Source organism: Sapajus apella, unplaced genomic scaffold (assembly GCF_009761245.1).
Source record: "Sapajus apella isolate SASKATOON/1434 unplaced genomic scaffold, GSC_monkey_1.0 scaffold16, whole genome shotgun sequence".
NCBI lineage: Eukaryota > Metazoa > Chordata > Mammalia > Primates > Cebidae > Sapajus > Sapajus apella.
In genome coordinates this window covers 26,293,807-26,314,460 of record NW_022436956.1, presented here as the reverse complement: position 1 = coordinate 26,314,460, position 20,654 = coordinate 26,293,807, and the positions used below count along the sequence as shown (strand labels likewise).

The following is a 20,654-nucleotide window of genomic DNA, read 5'->3' as shown; positions in this document are numbered from 1 at the left end:
CCCCCCCCCCCCCCCACAAACTTTTTTTTTTTTTTTTTTTTTTTTTTGACTACCTCGCCTAGTCTTGTTAACTTTACCTGTTATCTACTTTAGGATTTTTTAAATTAATGCTTATTTGCACTCATATTAGTATCTTTTGATTCTTCTCCATGTTTTTAAGGAAGTTGGTTTTGAATGTCACTCTGCATCCATGATCTCAATTGGCTTTCCTTTTTTTTTTTTTTTGGAGACAGGGTCTTGCCCTGTCATCCAGACTAGAGTGCAGTGGTGTGATCAAGTCTCAAGCAGCCTTGACCTTCTGGGCTCAAGACCTGAATTGCTGGGCTCAAACCATCCTCCTGCCCAAGTCTCCAAAGTTCTGGAATTATGGGTGTGAGTCCCTGTACCCAGCCTGGCTTTCCATTTTATCCTTTACTTTTGCATTTTATATTTTAGTGTTTTGGTGCATCCTTCAGTCACTGGAGGCTACTTTTTCCTTTATTACCTATTTTTAAGGATAGAACAGATATAGAGCAATCAAACCATACATAGAATGGGAAATAATACTATCATTTGCACATATAAATGAGTGTGTTTCCTGTGAGAAGATAAGCACTTTTTCAGACACTGCTGACTTTGTTGAAATTTTTGTTGCTCATGTTTTGGAATTGTCTTTGTAGGTACCATACCAGACACAGAAGTGAACTGGTTTTGTTACTCATAGCTTATCCTCTTTATCTTGAATTTCATTTTCTTCATTTTTTGTCTCTCAGGAAAAAGGAGATTTGTCCAAGAACCAAATTGAAACTTGGAGCCAGTAGGAACCCATTAGATTGTAGATTTTATGGAATATGTCTAATAATCATATCATTATAATTAAGACCATAATTATTTATTTGGCATTTTACCATATACTGAACACTTTCTGCATAAGTTCTCATTTTTCCCCATGACAGGAAAGGTAGCTATTATTTAAAATTAAGGAGGAGGAATGGAAGGCTTTTAAGTGACTTGTCTAAGGTCACAGTGGTGAAGTTAGCAGTGAAACCTATTTGTGATGCTAAGTCACATTTTCTTTCTCTCGAGTCGTGCCTACCATTATTTGTGTGTAGTTTGCTTTCTGTAATTGGGTAATGTGAGTGTAACTGACAGTACTATAAATAAATTTGGGCTACTCAGTGTGTGCACACACGTGGAGTATAAAATGAATGTTTGCCTTTAGACTTTAGCGTAAATGGAGAAAAGAGGTATTGAGTGCCAGGTGCAAGCAAGGCCTTCTGGAATGCTGCCTCGTCCCATTCCTTTTCTATTTGATGAGATCAGCGCAGTGAAGGACAACAAGATTTTTTTTTTTTTTTTTTTTTTTTTTTTTAGCAGTTGAGAGGGTGCCACGAGTGATGAAGCAATAAGAGATGTGTGGGAGAGAGTACAGGAGGAGTTATCAGGCACAAAGGCAGGAAGAGATGGCTGGTTGACCTCCCACCATAGAGAAGAGCCTTGTTTTGGCTGATTGTCTTGTTGGGTATTGAGAAAGTTGACCTCCAGGGAGATGGTTTTAGAGAAGAGCATGAACATATAATTAAAATGATTAAATTAAAATGTATTTTTGGAACATTTATTTCCTTAAATGTTAGAATGAAATCTCTAAGCATATGCTTTCTTTTTTCTTCAATTTAAACCTTTTTAGAAATGAGCCTGGGTAGATTCCATTTTAGCTCAACAAATGTCCTTTTAAAGCTTTCTTAACAGTAAACATAGGTCAGTTTTAATGAAGATTTGAATGATACCCATAGATTATTCTTTGTACCTTAGAATTGATTCCAGATCCTGTTTACATTGATTGAGCCCTACTTGGTTTTTTTAGTAGCTTTTTCTTTCTTTTTTTTTTTTTTTTAAGTACTGTAAGAACTCACTGTTGGTGTTAAAACGTAGATTACCGAACTTTGAAGCTTATGAGTATACTCTTATAAAAATATTCCAAGATCCAAATCAAGATTCTGCTATGTGGGAGCTAAGATTTTTCTGCTCCTTGTCCCTTTACTTTTTCTCTCTCTTTCTGTTTTTCCCATTTTTCTTTATTCTCCTTTCAGCAGCAACTTACCTTATAGATGCCAGGGACTGTGTTAGGTACTTAATGACTTTCAGAAGCTTTAACTATGTATTTGCAAAATAATTACTGGAAAATGATTAACATCTATCAACTTTTTATAACTTACCATGCATTTTGACTAACATATCTCATTCATTTAAATTCTTACCACAATTTTGTGTAGTGTTGCCGTCATTTTACAAGTTCAGAGACAGGCTTTGACATGTTCAGTTGCTTCCTTGCCTAATGTTCCATAGTTAGTTAAGTGCTAGAGCTAGAGTCTGTACTTAGGCTCCTCTGACTTGCCTCATTATGATTTTGCTTGCTTTGATTCCCGTCATTTCTACATTTAGTGGTGGCTTTTAGTGTTCCATTTTTACTTCCCACTTGCACTGCCATTCTGCCCCCAGATTCTTACTACCTCGTTCCTGGCTGGTGGGGATAAGTTTCATAATTGATTCCCAATGTTCTTCTGAGTCATCTTCCTGTGAACCATGGTCAAATTAGTAGTTTTTTCAAGTGGTTTTACCCTCCATGCTCAGTTGTGTTTTGTAAGCTAGCCCCTACCCTATTGTCCTGCCAGCCCATTCTTCACAGTTTCCACTTAAAGAGTGAAGGATTCCTTCCTGGATTATTTTCTTCTCACTCCAGCATTTCACATCTTTGGAGATTCAGTGCTTATCTTGTCTGTTCTTTGAAGCCATCCTTTACTTCTTCAACCCACTGACCTCTGGATTCCAATTGTCAATTTTGCTATTATTTTTTTCTTTTTCTCGACATTTCATAATGTAGCCACATGACTCTTAATTTTTATTTCTGCCATACCTGGTAATTTGTGTTCAGGGGCCTTATATAATGTTCAGTTGACTTAAACAGAAGGAAGAGCTCTAAAGTCAAGACTACTGTGCTCTGAATTTTTGATACCATGAGGTAAAACAGTGGTAGGATTATCTCATGCGTTGCCTGGCTGAAATAGAGTTTGGTATGTATGCTCTTTTGTCTTATAGGTGTCTTTTCTGCTTTTTACATCCTGTGCTTAATTCTTTTGTGGTAATCTAAGCTTTGTTCCAATTCGAAAGGAGTAGTTATTGTGTGACTTGAAGCTTAGATACATATATTGAGTTGCTTTATGTGTTGCTTTATATATATTTTTCCTATTTGAGCTTTGTATGCAGATGACTTCCTGAGGATGTAAATTTTCAGTGGAAAGCTTAAAGCTGGTTTGGGCTTGATGTTTATTCTATAACATGCTGGCTCATTATATCAAATATTGACTTGTTTTCCTTCATTTCCTTCTTTTATACAATACTCAATATTTATAGCATCTGCTGACTAATAAATTTTCACATCTACTTTTGTGGTCAAAATTTCAACAGCTACTTTTACAGGATTTATTTATCTTGGTTTTAAGGTGGTTAAAGAGGTAACGAAAGAAATATGAAATAGGACAGGCTATTCTTGAGGGTGATGTGAACCGCCCTTGAAATTGATTGTTATATGATTGGAAATAAGGAGTTTTCAAATTCATAAACAAGTGCTTGTTTATATAGCTGTAACAAATGTAACTGTACAACACTGCTAATATGGCAGATTAGTTTCCAGAAATGCTGTTCATAAGACCACTTTTTAAGTCTCTGAGCAGTCAGTGTGTGTATCAGTACCTGAGCTTGTTAATGGGATTTGTGATGGTACTGGATTCAACTTTCACGTTTCTTTTCACCACTTTTAAATTGTCCAAATAATTTTTGTTTTGACTTTATTCTTTTCAATGCATGTTTTGAAACACAGCTTCAAGTCTAAGGCAACAGCTGAGGCTAGTGCCATCTGTTGGTGGCAGGTAGAATTAAATCACTTTTGCTTTGATGCAAAGCTTTGTTCTTTACCATGAAAGTGTACATTTTAGGTGAAATGCTGGCTTATTAAGTGAAGGCTTCATGAGGTTTTTAGAAAAATTCATTCAGCAAATATTTGAACACCTCCTGTGTGCTAGGCATTAACTGTTAGCAAAACAAATAGTATTCCCTGTGCATTATAGGGGACGACGGACAAAAAAATGATATGTGTGCTATGGTAGAGGCAAGATGAAGCAGTGTAAGGGAGATACAAGTTCCGGGAAGGCGGGTGGCATGCTGCAGTTCCAAACAGAATGGCCAGAGATGGTCACCCTGGAGGGTGTCTAAGGCATTCTTCTATCATTGCTAGATCATGACCTTTAGAGGTTTTAAGTGTTGAGAAGATTATTGTTCCTCCTCCCCCATAGGTAATTTGAAATGAAAACAGTATGAAACTTGAAAACAGAAAGTCCTGAAGTTATTTCTCAATGATGGCTACTTCACTGCTTTTATTGAAATAAATTATTTCAAGAACATTAAAAAAAAAGTATTCCAGCTTTACTGGTTCTCTGAGCTTTACTGATTCTCTGAGTAACTTGCCAGTTGGTTAATAGAACACTGAGAGCTAGGCACTCTAGGGGCAAGGTGAAGGTAATTCAGACTCTCTTGGAAGCTGGTGCTAGTACTAAGTTAAGTGGGAACAGGGATGTCTGGTGTCTGCGTATTAGGAAATGCCTACTGTTTAGTGAAAGTAAAGTGTAAGTTTAAACTTATTTATAAAGTAAGTATTAAGATTAGCATAGAGATTTCATGATTTAAATGTTAAGTCATTAGGGCAGAGTTTCTCAAGCCATCTTTGCTGAAAGACTAATGTTTTAACTTTGAAGCAATCACAGATAATGACTTTGTAAAATACGAGCCCCTATTTGCTTCCCTAATTCTTTTTTTTTTTTTTTTAACCTTTTTGCTTCTTCCTTTGTCTCTCTCTGGGTTGTTTTATCTTTCAATAATAAAACCTCATTCTGTATCTTTTGTTTGTTTCTTTTGCTTATATACTATACAGTTATACAGTGCTGTAGGGTGTTCGTGTATGTGTGAGTGTGTGTATTCGTAACATAATGAATATTTAATGGAAATATACTGTTAGCCACTGAATAGGTTTTGCATTTTCCCTATAACCCTTTCTATGCCTCTTGGGTTACTATGGATGAATAAGATTTGGCCCTATAGGTGATACTACCAAAGTTGAAATACGAGAGTTCCTTGGTTCGTTTTGGTATCGGCTCTGCTATGGTTTGAATGTGTCTCCTCCAAAATTCAAATGTTGTCAGTGGGATAATATTAAGAGATGGGGGCTGTAAGAGGTGATTAGGTCAGAGGGCTCCTTCCTCCTTAATGGGATTAAGGCCCTTATAAAAAGACTTCTTGTAGTGTCCTTCCAGCTTGCTCTCCAGCCCCAGCTTATTCTTCTGCCATGTGAGGACAGTCTTTTCCTCTTGCCCTCTGCCTTCTGCCCTGTGAGGATGCAGCGAGAAGGCTCATACCAGATGCCAAATACTGGTGCCCTCGTCTTGGACTTCCCAGCCTCCAGAACTGTGAGAAATTTCTCTTCTTTATAAATTCACAGTTCCAGGTATTTTGTTATAGCAGGACAAAGCAGACTGACAGGTTCTCTGGTGGAATTTTCCACCTTCTACCCCGAAAGGGAAGGAAGATTAAGAAGAAGAATTAATATATAGGCTTCTGTAGGCACATTGTCTGTATAATGACATGTGGAGTAGGATGAATCTCTTTGAATCAGGTAGCACTTCTTGCTTTTTTTCTTCATTCTCTGCAGCATCTTTCACATGTTAGGCACTTAATGCTTGTTTGTAGCATGAAGTCCTTTTCTTCAAATGAGCCTCTTCCATGGCATTCTTTGACAGCACTTCCATCCCTAGTATCAAAATAAAATAAGGGAAAAACTGTAGTTCTTCCTCAACACATTATTATTAGAAACGTCTATGATTTTTGTTTCTATGAACCAAATTTTTAAAACTTATTTTTCGAGTCAGTATTGTTTTGCCATAGTACAAAAAAGTTTATTAAGCAGGTAGCAGATCATCAATCTCTGGACATTTTCCTCTCCAGAAGGCTGTTACTGTTTTTGATTTCTTTTCTTCTTTTAGCTTGCCTGCTGGCTGTTAGAATAGAGGTGACAGACGGTCTTGATATACTGTTGGGCAGAGAATCTGCTGGTTTTTATTTGGCATAACAAATGATTGAAAACAGTGGTATTTTGTTATAGTTCTAATAAGGCCAATGTGGTGGTGATTCTTATGGTGCATAAATTTTAGGCTCTAGAAACAAGTGCCTTAGTAAACTGGGCACTGTAAATGTCCCTGGACTATATAAGAAGAGATTTCTTGGCATTAATGTGCATGAGATAGATATCACTTATTGCAACTTTTGGAAAAGTGCATGAAGCTCCTGCTTTCAAGGATGATCTATCTTGGTGCCATTTTCCTTCCTGTTGGTCTGTTCTCTCTCCACCTCTCTCATTGCTAGAGTCAGTGAATCAATTAATTCCTCAGTGACAACCATGATAAGGTATGCCGACATATAATAATTCACACCCAAGTTTGTTTTTTAAATTAAAATGGCATATTTCCCTTTATGTCTTTGGGTGATGATGATTAGAATAATTCTTCCACCTGCATGCATTTTCGTATGTACTGATTTTTGTCATGGGAAGCAACAAAGCAGAGGAATGTTTTCTTTCTTGCTGTGATACCTAATTTTGGAAGGTACACTAATTTCAAAATGTTTGATGTAGGAAATGGTTGCATATTCCAAAAACACTTAGCATGAGCTTGCTAAATAATGCCCTCTCCTGTGGTTTGGATCAGCATTGTTTTGTTTTCTTTGTGTCTTTTGATCTATTTGAACTATCTTCTACTTGATGACTTATTCATAAAGTAGGATTTTGCAAATCATAGAGTAGGTAAATTTCTATTAAAGCGCTGTATTTCTGCTCCCCACTCAAATCTTCTGAGATGGAACTTTTTTTTTTTTAAGGAATCTATGAAAATCTGGCTTGCAGTGAGTCTTACGTTCTCTTTACTATTTTCTATTAAGTGTTTCTTAGGTTGGCTCCATTTTCAGTGTACTTAGTAATATGTGTTTTAGTAACTATTGAACCATTTTATTTAATTTTATTTATTGAGCCATTATTGAGTCTTTTTACACATAATACTTATTTTTCATCTCCCCTCTTTCATAATAAGAAGGGAAGAAGAGGTGTTTTATTGCCCAAGCATATGCTGTCAATATCCTGGAGCCCAACTATCTAGTTTCCAGTGTGTCTACTGGCACCAGCTTAGCTAACCAGACTTAGGAGTTTGTAATTGCATGATTAGGTATGGCATACTGAGTTATTCCTTCTTTTCCCTACCTACCCTAAGCCCGATTACCTCTGTTTTGTGACAGAAATTTCAGATTTCTTTGGCTTTTCTGATTACTGAAGAAAGAGAATTTTTCTAGGTTTTAAGAATTATGAAGAGTCTGAGATTCTACCCTACTTGCAGGTTTACAAATTAGCCTGCCATACTTTCTTACGTTGCTGGACAACTCATGGCACAGCAGGCAGTATGAGCTTCAAGTTTGCATTGGTTCTCCTGCCCCTCAAGTCCCACAGGAGCCATGTGGTGACAGGCCTGGGTTGGTGCTGTACACAGAGTAGGCTTTTGTCCTAGGTGTAAAGGCTTAAGCTCAGGAGACCCCTATTGTTATTAAAAGGCTGCTAGCAAACCTGGACAACCTTCGCTCCTGAGGGAGAAGTTATCTTTATTCTGGTCAGGACACAAATTTGTCCTCTGCTCCCCGTGGAGACACTATTTGTATCACCTAAGGCTGTGTGCTATCCAGATGTCCATGAAATAGTGTGGAAAAGTTGCTGACACAAGATGTACAGAAACATGAGAGGCCCATGGATGATGGCTTCCCAAAGCTAGGTAGTAGCAAAAAGTCAGAACTCTTTTGTTTTTTGTTGGCTTCTCCCAAATCAGAAAAGTTAGTTTAAATGATCAACATGAATTCCAGAGAGAGACAGATTCTTCCATGTGAAAACCACTGCTTTGGTTTGATAAGATCCTAAATTAGTGGGTAGTTGCCTTTTCTGGGGCCAAGTCAAGTACTCCAAAGTGTGCTTCCTGAGCAATCTGTGCTTACTGCTGTCAGAGCACTCAGCATACTGCTGTCATAGATGTTTTTCCCACTATACTGTATACCTTTATGACGGTAAGGAATATATATTATTCATTTTTGGGTTATCTCTCAGGTTTGCCTGTCATTATAATACATTCTTAGTAGCTGTTTGTTGAGTGTAATGAGTGAATAAATAAATTATTAGAAGCTTTTATCTATGCTTATTCAGATTCCTTACCCCAATTTGAGACTGTACCATCTGGTAGAAAAAGAAAGAGGAATATAAAAGATTAGTAAATATTTGTTTTCTGAAGTGGTTAATCTTAGATAGAGTCCTGTGTTAGTTTTGAAAAACTGGGTCAGATGCAGAGTAAGTATTTTGTGTGAAATCATTCCCAAACCTAAGTTAATCCATTTGTCAACCTTTTTTTTTTTGTATGATCCTCTTAAGTTATCTTAAATTTTAGGTTTTAGGGTGTGTGTGTGTGTGTGTGTGTGTGTGTGAGAGAGAGAGAGAGAGAGAGAGAGAGAGAGAGAGGAGAAGTAGTTTTGGCTACTCACCTTCTGTTTTTGAAAAAATTTAGGTTTAGTAGTATATGTGCAGGTTTGTTATATAGATAAATTGCATGTCATGGGGGTTTGTGTGCAGATTATTTCATTACCAGGTGATAAGCATAGTACCCGATAGGTAGTTACTGACCCTCACCCATCTTCCTGTTTCCACCCTCAAGTAGGCCCCTGTGTCTTTTGTTTCCTTCATGTCCATATGTACTCAGTGTTTAACTTGCACAAAACATGTGGTATTTGGTTTTCTGTTCCTATGTTAGTTTGATTAGGATAATGGCCTGTAGCTCCATCCATGTTGCTACCAGGAACATGATTTCATTCTTTTTTTATGGCTGCGTAGTATTCCATTGTGTATACCACATTTCTTTAGTCTAACATTGATGAGCATTTAGGTTGATTCTATATCTTTGCTATTGTGAGTACTGCTACAGTGAACATACGTATGCATGTGTCTTGAGGCTAGTATCTCTATATTCCTTTGGGTAGATACCCAATAATGGGATTGCTGGGTTGAATGGTAATTCTGCTTTGAGTTCTTTGAGAAATCACCAATCTGGTTTCCACAGTGGTTGAACTAACCTACATTCCCACCAGCAGTATATAAGTGTTCCCTTTTCGCTACAACTTTGCCAGCGTCTGTTATTTCTTTGACATTTTAATAATCTCCATTTTGACTGTGTGAGATGCTATGTTATTGTGGTTTTGATTTGCATTTTTCTAGTGATTAGGGATGTTGAGCATTTTGTCATATGGTTTTTGGTCACATATATGTTTGACTTTGGAAAGTATCTGTTCATATCCTTTGCCTTCTTTGTAATGGAGTTGTTTTTTGCTTATTGATTTAAGTTCCTTATAAATTCTGAATATTAAACATTTATTGGATGTGTGGCTTGTTAATATTTTGTTTATCTTCCAGAGTTTTTACAGTTTCAGGTTTTACATTTGAGTCGATTTCTCTTTATGGTGTAAGGAAGGGAGTCCAGTTTCAGCCTTTTGCATATGGCTAGCCAGTTATCCCAGCACCATTTATTGAATAGAGAATCCTTTCCCCATTGCTTGTTTTTGTCAGCTTTGTTGAAGATCAGATGGTTGTTGGTGTGTGGCCTTATTTTTTGGCTCTCTATGCTGTTCCATGAACCTATGCATTTGTTTTGGTAGTAGTACCATGCTGTTTTGGTTATTGTAGCCTTATAGTATAGTTTGATGTTGGGTGACGTGATGCCTCCTACTTTATTCCTTCTGTTTAGGATTGCTTTGTCTATTTGGGCTATTTTTTGGTTCCATATGAATTTTAAAGTAGTTTTTTCTAATTCTATGAAGAATATTGGTTGTTTGATAGGAATAGCATTGAATTTAAATTGTTTTGAGCAGTATGGCCATTTTAATAATACTGATTCTTCCTATCTGTGGGCTTGGAATATTTTTCCATTTGTTTGTGTTCTCCTTTGATTTCTTTGACCAGTGTTTTGTATTTCTCATTGGGGAGATCTACCTCCCAGGTTAGCTGTATTCCTAGGTATTTTATTTTTGTAGTTGCTTGGATATTGTTGGTGTATAGGAATGCTACTGGTTTTTATAGATTGGATTTTGTATACTGAAACATTGGTGAAGTTTATGAGAACAGAGAATATGGGATTTTCTAGGTATAGAATCTGATCATCTGCAAACAGGGATAGTTTGACTTTCTGTCTTCCTATTTGGGTGCCTTTTATTCTTTCTCTTGCCTGATTGCTCTGGCCAGGACTTCAAAAAGCTGGAAGGATGTCAAATTAATAACCTAGGCATCACAACTAGAGGAACAAAATCAAGAGCAAAGCATCCCTAAAGCTAACAAAAGACAAAAAATAAAATCAGAGCAGAACTGAAGGAAATTGAATCGCACAAAAAAACCACACAGGCTGGGCATGGTGTCTCATTCCTATAATCCCAGCACTTTGGGAAGCTGAGGCAGGTGGATTGCCTGAGGTCAGGAGTTCGAAACCAGGCTGGCCAAAAGTGGTGAAATCCCATCTCTACTGAAAATACAAAAATTAACCGGGTGTGGTGGTGCATGCCTATAATCCCAGTTACTCGGGAGGCTGAGGCAGGAGAATTGAACCTGGCAGGTGGAGGTTGCAGGTTGCAGTGAGTGGAGATCATGCCACTGCACTCCAACCTGGTCAACAAAGTGAGACTCTGTCTCAAACAAACACAAAGGCACTTTGGGAGGCTGAGGTGGGCAGATCATGAGGTCAGGAGTTCGAGACCAGCCTGACCAACATAGTGAAACCCCAACTCTACCAAAAATACAAAAATTAGCCAGGTACTAATCCCTGTGCCTGGGATTACAGCTAAAATCCCTTTTTAGCTGTAATCCCAGCTACTCAGGAGGCTGAGGCAGGAGAATCACTTGATCCTGGGAAGTAGAGGTTGCACTGAGCCAAGATTGCGCCGTTGCACTCCAGCCTGGGTGACAGAGCGAGATTCTGTCTCAAAAAAAAAAATGCGGAAGATCAATAAATCCAGGGGTTGTTTTTTTGAAAGAACTAATTAGGTAGGTAGACTGCTGGCTAGACTAATAAAAAAAGAGAAAAGATACAAATAAACACAATCAGAAAATGACAGAGAACATTACCACTGACCCTACAGAGATACAAAAACCCTTAGACTACACCTCTATGCATGCAAACTAGAAAACTTAGAAGACATGAATAAATTCCTGGAAACATACAACCTCCTGGGATTGAACCAGGAAGAAATTGAATCCTGAAGAGACCAATAATGAGCTCTGAAATTGAATCAGTAATAAAAAGCCTACCAACCAGAAAAAGCCCAGTACCAGATGAATTCAGAGTCAGATTCTACTAGATGTATAAAGAAGAGCTATTAACACTCTTGCTGAAACTATTCCAAAAATAGAGGAGAAGGAGCCTCCTCCTTAATTCCTGAGGCCAGTATCATCCTGATACCAAAAGCTGGCTGAGACACAACAAAAAGAAAACTTCAGGTCAATATCCTTGATAAGCATAGATGCAAAAATCCTCAAAAAAATACTAGCAAACTGAATCCAGCGACACATCGAAAAGCTAATCTGCCACAATCAAGCTTTATCCCTGGGATGCAAGGTTGGTTCAACATATGCAAATCAATAAGTGTGATCTATCATATAATCAAAACTGAAAGCAAAAAATGACTTGATTATCTCAATAAATTCTGAAAAGGCTTTCCATAAAATTCAACATCTCTTCATGTTAAAAACCCTCAAACTAGGGATTGAAGGTACATACTTCAAAATAATAAGAGCGATCTGTGAAAAACCCACAGCTGACATTATACTGAATGGACAAAAGCTGGACACATTCCCCTTAAACTGGAATAAGAGAAGGATGCCCTCTCTTACCACTCCTATTCAACATTCTACTGGAAGCTCCACCTTCTTTTAAATATGGCTTGAAAAATTAACTTCTTATATTGAACTATTAGTAATTTTATTTTAGAGTGAGTTCACTGTAGAGATCAGTTAAATCTCAGTGCTGTCCCAGTGCTGTTCCACACTTAGGTTTTGGACCTAACTGTATATATAGTTTTGAGTAGGGTAAGATAAAGGGTGTGTGTGCTAATTACCATTGCCAGAAGACTTTGCAAGACTTTTTCCTATGGCTGTGTACTCCTTCAGCTTGAGAATAACCTTGGTAGAGGAAGTGGCAAATGGAAGCAGGTGTCCCATTTCTCAGTGCCAGCACAAGTGCTCTTAAACATGTGCAATGCCACTTGAGTCCTGTTGTCCCCATAATTCAGAATCCTGGAGAAGCAACATAAAAACTGCCAGGTAATATTTGTGTTCCTTTTGAGACATTTGAGTACATTTAATAATCAAAATTATATAGTTATTTTAAACCAGAAATGAAAGTAGACTTTTTGGCAGGCCTATGTGTTCATATCTGTGCTGGGTGATGTTCTTGCCAACAGTATACTTAGTCGTATCACTGAGAAAAATGATTCATAAGCTTTTTCAAATTCAGACCTACGACTTTATACTTATATTCCCGTTAATATCGTTCGTATGGATGGCTTGATATAGTTTTCTAGGAATCCCTCGTTGTAAGTTGAGAGAAAGGGTAGTGTTGTCACAGTGAGGAAGCATTTCTTTAGTAGTGTTCATATATTGAGTTGCACACGTTGTATGAAATGTAAAGCCTTAGCAGATGCCTAAAAATGATTATTTAATGAGGCATTTATGTCCCTGGTTTCTCAGGTTGAAAGATTCTGCTGGACTACTTAGAAACACCAACTTTATTCATAGTCTGTTGAGATCTCTGTTAAAAAACAAAAACAAAAACAGTCCACAGCCACTTCAGGAACTCATTTGTTCTTTCAGTGAAAAGTCCATAGTGTTCAGACCCAAAAGTCTACCGATGAAAGAATTAAAAATACTATTTATTAAACCTTTATGCAGAGTGGATTAGCCTGAGCATTTGGGAGTGTTGGTTGACCTTAAATACCCTCTGCCATGTTTCTTCTTAACCCCCAGTAGTTAACCAAATGTTCTTTTACTCACTTATTATGGATATATTACTGTTTCAAATTTGAGAAAGTTAGATTTGTCAGCCTTCGATAAACTTATGTAGTGATACAGGACGTTCATGTGGAAATGTCAAGTGAAATGATATAGCAGTGTAAGAAAGAAAATGTAAACTATTTACCTGCATTAATAAAATATTTTAAATTTGGCCTAGAGCTTTGAACTTTGTGGCTAGAATCTTGGAAGATCTTTCTGGAGTACTGGAGAATTGATAAATATCAGATGTGATGGGTGAAGAAAGAGGGAAAGAGGGTGTAAGAGCACAGAGTGTGTTGTGGCCAATTTTGGAAGGGTAGAAGAGCTCTGTAGGATATAGTGAGGGCTAATGAATCAAGTGAAGGCAAATTTCCCCTCCGTTTCCCCCATCCCCCTTTTTTCCCCCTCCCCTTCCCCCTTCCCCCCTCCCTGCCTATACATGGTCTTACCCTGTCACCCAGGCTAAAGTGCAGTGGCATGATCATGGCTCACTGCAACCTCGACCTCCTCAGGCTCATGTGATCCTCCCACCTCAGCCCCCCAAGTCGCAGGGACTATAGGTGCATACCACCATCCTCAGCTAATTTTTGTGTTTTTTTTTTTTTTTTTTTTTTTTTGGTAGAGATGGGGTTTTGCCATGTTGCCCAGGCTGGTCTTGAACTCCTGGGCTCAGGGAGTTTGCCTTGTCCTCCCAAAATGTTAAGATTACAGGCATGAGTCACAGCATCTGGCTGGAAAATTTCTATTTTATGTTTTAAAATTATCCAGCCTTACTACTGTGACGACTTAGTGCTGTTTAAATGTAAATCTGATCATGACCTTAAATAAATGAAAGTTGATACAGAACCATTTTACACTTGATCTTAGCCAAAAGGCCGAGAAGCGATATACAGAACCATTTTAAAGCATGACTTCTAAAAGTGAGTCTTCTTCTTAACAATTCTCTGGTCTTAAATATTAAACGTTTTAACTAGCCTTAATAGTTTAAATTTTTATCGGCAAGAAGAAAGTAAATTATTGAGATAGTGAAGTCTTCTAGACCCTGAGGACCTGATATAACATAGGGTTAGCTGTATTGAAAATTAGTGCATCATGTTACTCCATGCCTTTCTCTTTTAGTGTGTCTTTTTTTCTTTTGATAATAGCTTCTTTTGAGACGTAATTTCTGTCATCAATTTAGTCATTTGAAGTATGTAATTTAATAGTTTGTAGTACGTTCACAAAGTTGTTCAGTTGTTACCACGATCAGTTTTAGAATGTTTTCATCACTTCCCAAAAGAAGCTCTACACCCTTTAAGCTATTACCTCCATAACCTTCCATTCCCTTTAGACCTAAGAACCACTTATCTGTTTTCTGTCTCTGTAGATTTACTTATTCTTGACAGAAGTAAATAATGAGGGCTGATGAAACAAGTGAAGGAAATTCATTCTTTTCTTCCATTCCCTTCAGATATAAGTAACCACAATTTATTTTTCTGTCTCCATAGATTAACTTATTCTGGATATTTTATATGGAGCAATTTCAAATGGAATCACAATAAGTATCTTTTGTGACTGGATTCTTTCACTTAGCATTTTTTTTAAACTTCACATTGTTGCATATGTCAGTATTTCCTTTCTTTTTATGGCTGAATACTATTCCATTGTATGGATATATTGCTTTTGTTTATCCATTCATCATTTAATGGACATTTGTTTTGTTTCCATCTTTTTGGCAATAGTGAATAATGCTGCTACAAAATTGATGTACAAATTCCTCGATGGACATAAATACTCATTTCTTATGGGTATATACACCTAAGGCATGCAGTTGCTGGGTCAAATGGTAACACTTGAACTGTATGCCTGTATTTTGGAAGAACTGTCAGACTGTTTTTGAAAGTGGCTGCACCATTTTACATTTCCTACCAGCATTGTATGAGTGTTCCAATTCTTCCACATCCTCACTGTCACTCATTATCTGTCTGTTTGGTTATAGCCGTCTCACTAGATAGGAAATAGTATCATTATGGTTTTGATTTGCCTTTCCATGATGATCAATAAGGTTCTTACTCTCATGTTGTTTGTGGATTGGTTGAATGTAGAAAGCATCAGCATTAAAGATAACCTGTTGCTTGGTTTGCTATAGAAATGTTTTAGGGGAAGATAATGCAAGGGGCTGTGAGGACCAGACTTGAGTCTTGACGAAAAGAATTTAGCTGGGAATTGTAGTTATAAGGGCTTTTTAGCAGGGGTAGTGTAAACAAAGAAAGGGTTGCAGATAGAAATGTACATGTCACATTATAAAAAGGGATTGGGTGGAATTGTGAACATATATGTGAGGGGTTTGAACATATAGGTAAGGGAATAGATGAATTTGAAGGTGGGTTGTGCTAGATTAAGAGGCCCAGTGTATGAATTTGAGCTTGACAGTATAAACAGGGATCACTTAAAAAATTGTTTTATTGTTCAGTTTGATTATATATACATTCATTTAAGGTAGAGTAGTCTGGTCAATATGTAAATTAGGGATAGCAGATAGATGTCCTACCATATGCTTAAGCTAATTAGTTGGTAGTGATACCCTGGAACTTCTATATTATTAAAAAGAAGGATACGTTCAGTTCGGTTCAATTGGCCAGCATGCAGTGATTGGTTAATGAGGTCTACTTTTAGCATGGGATGGAAGAGACATGATCCTTGCTTATTTTCCAATTCTGTAGGGTGGGCTGAGGTGATAGGAGTGAATGTAAGAAGTATGGAGAGAGGAGTTAATGCCTTAGTATTTTCAGACTACAGATTGTGGGAGCAAAATGTGGCTTCTCCCTTGACAGTCCCTTTAATTTCTGTGAAACTTGTTTTCTTGCCTGCATACTGCTATTTTCTCTGGCTTAATAATCCCCATTCTTTTATGCCTCCTATTACTTCCCAGTCTATCCTTTGGATTGTTAAATTAGTGCTTTAACTGATCTTCTTTCTCAAATCCATCCTCCAACATAGCTACTGGAATAGTCTTATTTAAATAAACATTTAACCACTGCTAGTAATGACCTTCCTCTTGCTGGATACACTATGACCCTCAAGTTACTGTTTCATGAAATTTGTTCTTGTTAGTACCATGTTTATCAAACTTTTTATAGAGCCACATCTTTCTGGGTTCAGTATGTCAGATAGAGACAGACACACATATATACAGTGAGACTGAAAAAAAATTTGTTGTGTAGAGACTTTTGATATGGCAAAATAAGCTAATAGATTGATGTGCCTGCAGAATAATTATAAACTTTGGATACAATATAAAATCTAAGTATCTAGAGTGTGAGCAAAACTAAGCAGATTGTAGAAGGGACTTGAAACTTTACAAGAAAAAACTGGCACAGGGTGGATTTTCTGTTTTAGCAGCCTATCCAAAGGATGGACCACAGTCACAGGGTGGAAAGCTCCTATAGAAAGTATGCAGTCTTTCTGGTCTGGGGAACCCAGAGATAAAAGGCTAGGGCAATCATGTCTGTCAAAGAATGAGGGGGAGACTTCTGAATGAGAGAGAGTGCCAGAAGAGGATAGCTTGAAATGATTATAGGGGACTTTAACTCTCCTTTGTCAGCAAATAATAGAACAACTAGATAAAAAATCAATAGACCTAGAGACATTGAAGATCTGGACAACACTATCAACCGTCCTGGCCAAAATGTTATTGTAGAACACTCTATCCAGCAATGCAGAATATTCATTTGTTAATTCACATGGTATATTCATAATGCACCATTACTGGGTCATGGAGAATTGCTGGAACCTGGGAGGCAGAGGTTGCAGTGAGCTGAGATCACAACACTGCACTCTAGCCTGGGCAGCAGAGTGAGACTCTGCCTCCAAAAAAACAAACAAATGAAAAAAAATCAAAAACGGGTGGAGGAGGTTGAGGAGAGAGAGAGAGAATTTACTGATTACAACCGAATTAAAATAGAAATCAGACATCCAGGGAGACCCCAAATATTGGGAAATTAAAGTCTGAAGATAGTGTTCTTGCTAATTACCTGTTTTTGGTCAGCTCTTGTACTCATATTTATTTAATTTTTTTAGAAATGGAGTCTCGTGCTGTTACTTGGGCTGGAGTACAGTGGCATAATCATAGCTCACTGCAGTCTTGAACTCCTGCGCTCGAGCGATCCTCCTGCCTCAGCTTCCAAGGCAGCTGGTACTAAAGATGCACACTATCGTGCCTACCTAATGTTTTTTGAAATGTTTTAATTTACTGTTTTTAAATTTAAAAACTAATTTTTTAAAATTCTTCCTGCCTTGGCCTCCCAAAAGTGCCATGATTCCAAGCACGAGCCACCATGCCTGGCCTAAACTCGTTTTTAAATACTGGGGCAGTAGAATATAGAGTGGGTTGGATATGAATTACTGACAACCACGTCTAGATATTTTTGAAGGCTAGAGTGGTGATGGAAATAAAAATTCATCATTATGCTGCATTTGTGAAATAGGGATTTGGTACAGGTTACTATAATTCTCCCAAACAGCTGTTTACCCTGTTATTGATAGGAATGTTTTTCAAGGAATAGGATAATACTAACATTTATTTCACCATTCAAGGTTATCAGCTTACTGACAAGATGGTGTGTTTTATCAGGTCTAAATTTAAAATTCTTTTGATACTTAAAGGTTCAAAGAACTGATCCTTTTTTGTTATACTTGAAATAAATCATAACTTTCCTATTAAACACTTCCTTTAATTGCTTGGCTTTCTCTTCTGACACTTCTTAGAGGTGTCACTGCTGTGAGTTTTTCTGTAAATGTCAATAAATACAGCATCTGTAAGACATAAGTTGGATGAATCACATTTAATGTGTAAAATATGTTAATGAAGTTGAGTAATTTGTCATATTAAAATTAAGTAGTGATTAAAGAGTACAGAATTTTAACTAGGTGTTTTTTATTATTTAAGCAGAATTATTTGCAAATTATTAAAATGGCCACTCACACTCTTGTTGCAAAGCTTTTTGTTTTGCTGCTTAAGAAACTTAAGTAAAACAAATGTTTAAGAACTGTGTTTTACTGAAATTTTACATGTAATTTTTTGGCACTTCTAGTATGATGAGCAATCCTATAAATACTCTGTAAAAATGATTTTTGTCTTGGGCTTGTAATTTCCTTTTCTAAGGAAGAAAAAATGATTAGAATCAAGTATGATCAAGCTAAAATTAAATTGCAAAGTCTGTATAAAGTACAGCTGTTGCTTTGAATGTTGTGGTTGTCCTTTGAGCTGGAGCTGCAAGGAAAAACATGAATGTTGTAGTTGATGGAAATGAGGAGCCATGTTCAGATTCTGTTTTGAAAGATTTCGTTTGAGAAACTGGTGGTTGGAGAGTGTCATTGTTTTCTTCTTTGGGAAACAATCAGGAAAGGTAACCTCAAATATTTTTAATTTTAGTATATTTAGCAGTGAGTGATGCTATAGTACTCACTACCAGCTTATTTAGTACCAAATAGGCAGGTGTGATTTAGACTGAAAGAAGGTTATATAGTTGGCTTAAACTGAAGATTCACTTACCAAATACGATAACAGAAGGATAATGGGAGATGTGAATCGTAAGTTTTCTACTAGCTAGTTATTAGGTTATTGAACTACTCATACAATTATGCTGTAAATCATTTTCCTATTGTACAGAGATTTCCCCAACTCATTCTCTTTCAGTGTCACACTCTTCCTCTTGTCACAAACCCCCTTTGGCAGTCTGATAATGTCTATAGGCCCCTTTTCAGAGTAATGTTTCAAATGCATAATATATACATTGGCTTAGTTGGTACCACATATATGGACTTCTCCCACCCAACTTTCATAATGTACTAACAATATAATATATTTCATAATATATTGAATTAGATGGACTTTTCTTACATAAATGAATTTCCTGTATGTTTCATATGTATATTACATATATCTATATCTATATCTATATCTATCTATCTATCTATATATATATATATTTTTTTTTTTGACACAGGGTCTCACTGTTGCCTAAGCTAGAGTGCAGTGGCACAGTCATAGCTCACCGAAGCCTCAAACTCCTGGGCGTAAGTGGTCCTTTCACTTCAGCTTCCTGAGTAGCTAGAAGTATAATACATGTGCATGACCACACCTCGTTATTTATTTATTTATTTATTTATTTATTTATTTTTAGAGATGGGCTTTCATTATGTTGCCCATGGTAGTCTTTCCTGCCATATTCTCCCAAAATGCTGGGATTACAGCATGAGGCTCAACTCCTGTCCCCTAATTATATTTTAAATTTCCATGAAAGAGAGGACTTCTTATTTTGTTGCTTTTTATTCCTAGTATCTCTAGTGTTGTATTTTGATCAAATAGATGATCAGAAGTGTTTAATATATTCACTGTCTGGTATAAATATCTAAACATTTATAAGTAAATATGTAGGTAAATCTATCAGAGGCCATGTGCGTTAACGTAAAAAATTGAGGGTTTTGGGATACTAGGTATAGGTATCTAGAGAATCACAATAAGTTGTAAAGCAAATGATTTTTACATTATTTACAAGATTTCGTTATAATGAAACTTACCATGAGTTTGGAATCAAAGATTAAGTAGAAGAGTCCATCTAATTCAGTTCCTTCCATAACAAAAGCTCATAATCTGCAGTTAATGTATTATGAAAGTCAAGTGGGAGGGGTCCATAAATGTGATACCAACAAATCCAGTGTGTATTTTATGCATTTGAAACATTACTCTGAGAGGAAGCCTATAGATATTATCAGACTGCCGAAGGGGGCCTATGACAAGAGAAAGAGGGTGAGAGTGAAAGAGAGTCAGGGGAAACCTGTGTACAAAAGGGAAACTGATTTACAGCATAATTGAGTGAGTAGTTCAGTAACCTAATAACTGGTTAGTAGACTTTAGATTCACGTCTCCCATTATCTTTCTATGATTACATTTGGCAAGTCAATCTGGTTTTAGTCAGCTATATAACTGTTTCAGTCTAAATCACACCTGCTTATTTAGAGTTAAATAAGCTGGTAGTAGGTGCAACTGGGGCCACTGGAAGGCTTTAAAGAGATTTAGAAACCAGTGAAAATACAGTTTTGAGCCAAGATGCAAATTAGCAATATTTTACTCCAAAGCTAGAGTTCCCTCCACCATATCAGCCAGGTCTTAATATATGATTAAGTTTCTAATAAGTGTTACTGATTTTTGGTTCTAGAGCTCTCTCTCCTTGGGGTGGGTGGAGAAGGAACATGTCTCAGAATTATACGGATTGTGAAGAATGGGCTATGTGGTAAGAACAAGGTAATGATGTGGTGAAGTGTTGTCTTGAGCATGGTCATGGTAGTTTGACCGTAGATACTGGCCTTTCTGTTTAGGTGTTAGAGCATTTGTGAGGGGCCCTTCAAGTTTAATCTGAGGTTAAACCTGTCGGATTCCTCTTCTGTGCATGCTTAACACAAAATAGAAAAAACAAGTAGTGTG

The 20,654-nt window shown here is 37.0% G+C and overlaps 1 protein-coding gene, 1 long non-coding RNA gene and 1 pseudogene across 4 annotated transcripts in view; 2 read left to right on the top strand and 1 right to left on the bottom strand.

Annotated features, from left to right (window-relative positions):
- Positions 1-20,654, top strand: part of DDX10 (DEAD-box helicase 10) — a 276,993-nt gene that overhangs the window by 65,058 nt on the left and 191,281 nt on the right. The gene's annotated exons all lie outside the window — the stretch shown is intronic.
- LOC116556341 lies at positions 11,131-18,673 on the top strand. Its single transcript, XR_004270948.1, has 3 exons — positions 11,131-13,437; positions 14,395-14,400; positions 18,662-18,673. It is a non-coding gene; the product is annotated as an uncharacterized LOC116556341 (long non-coding RNA).
- LOC116556474 lies at positions 13,861-14,076 on the bottom strand (annotated as a pseudogene).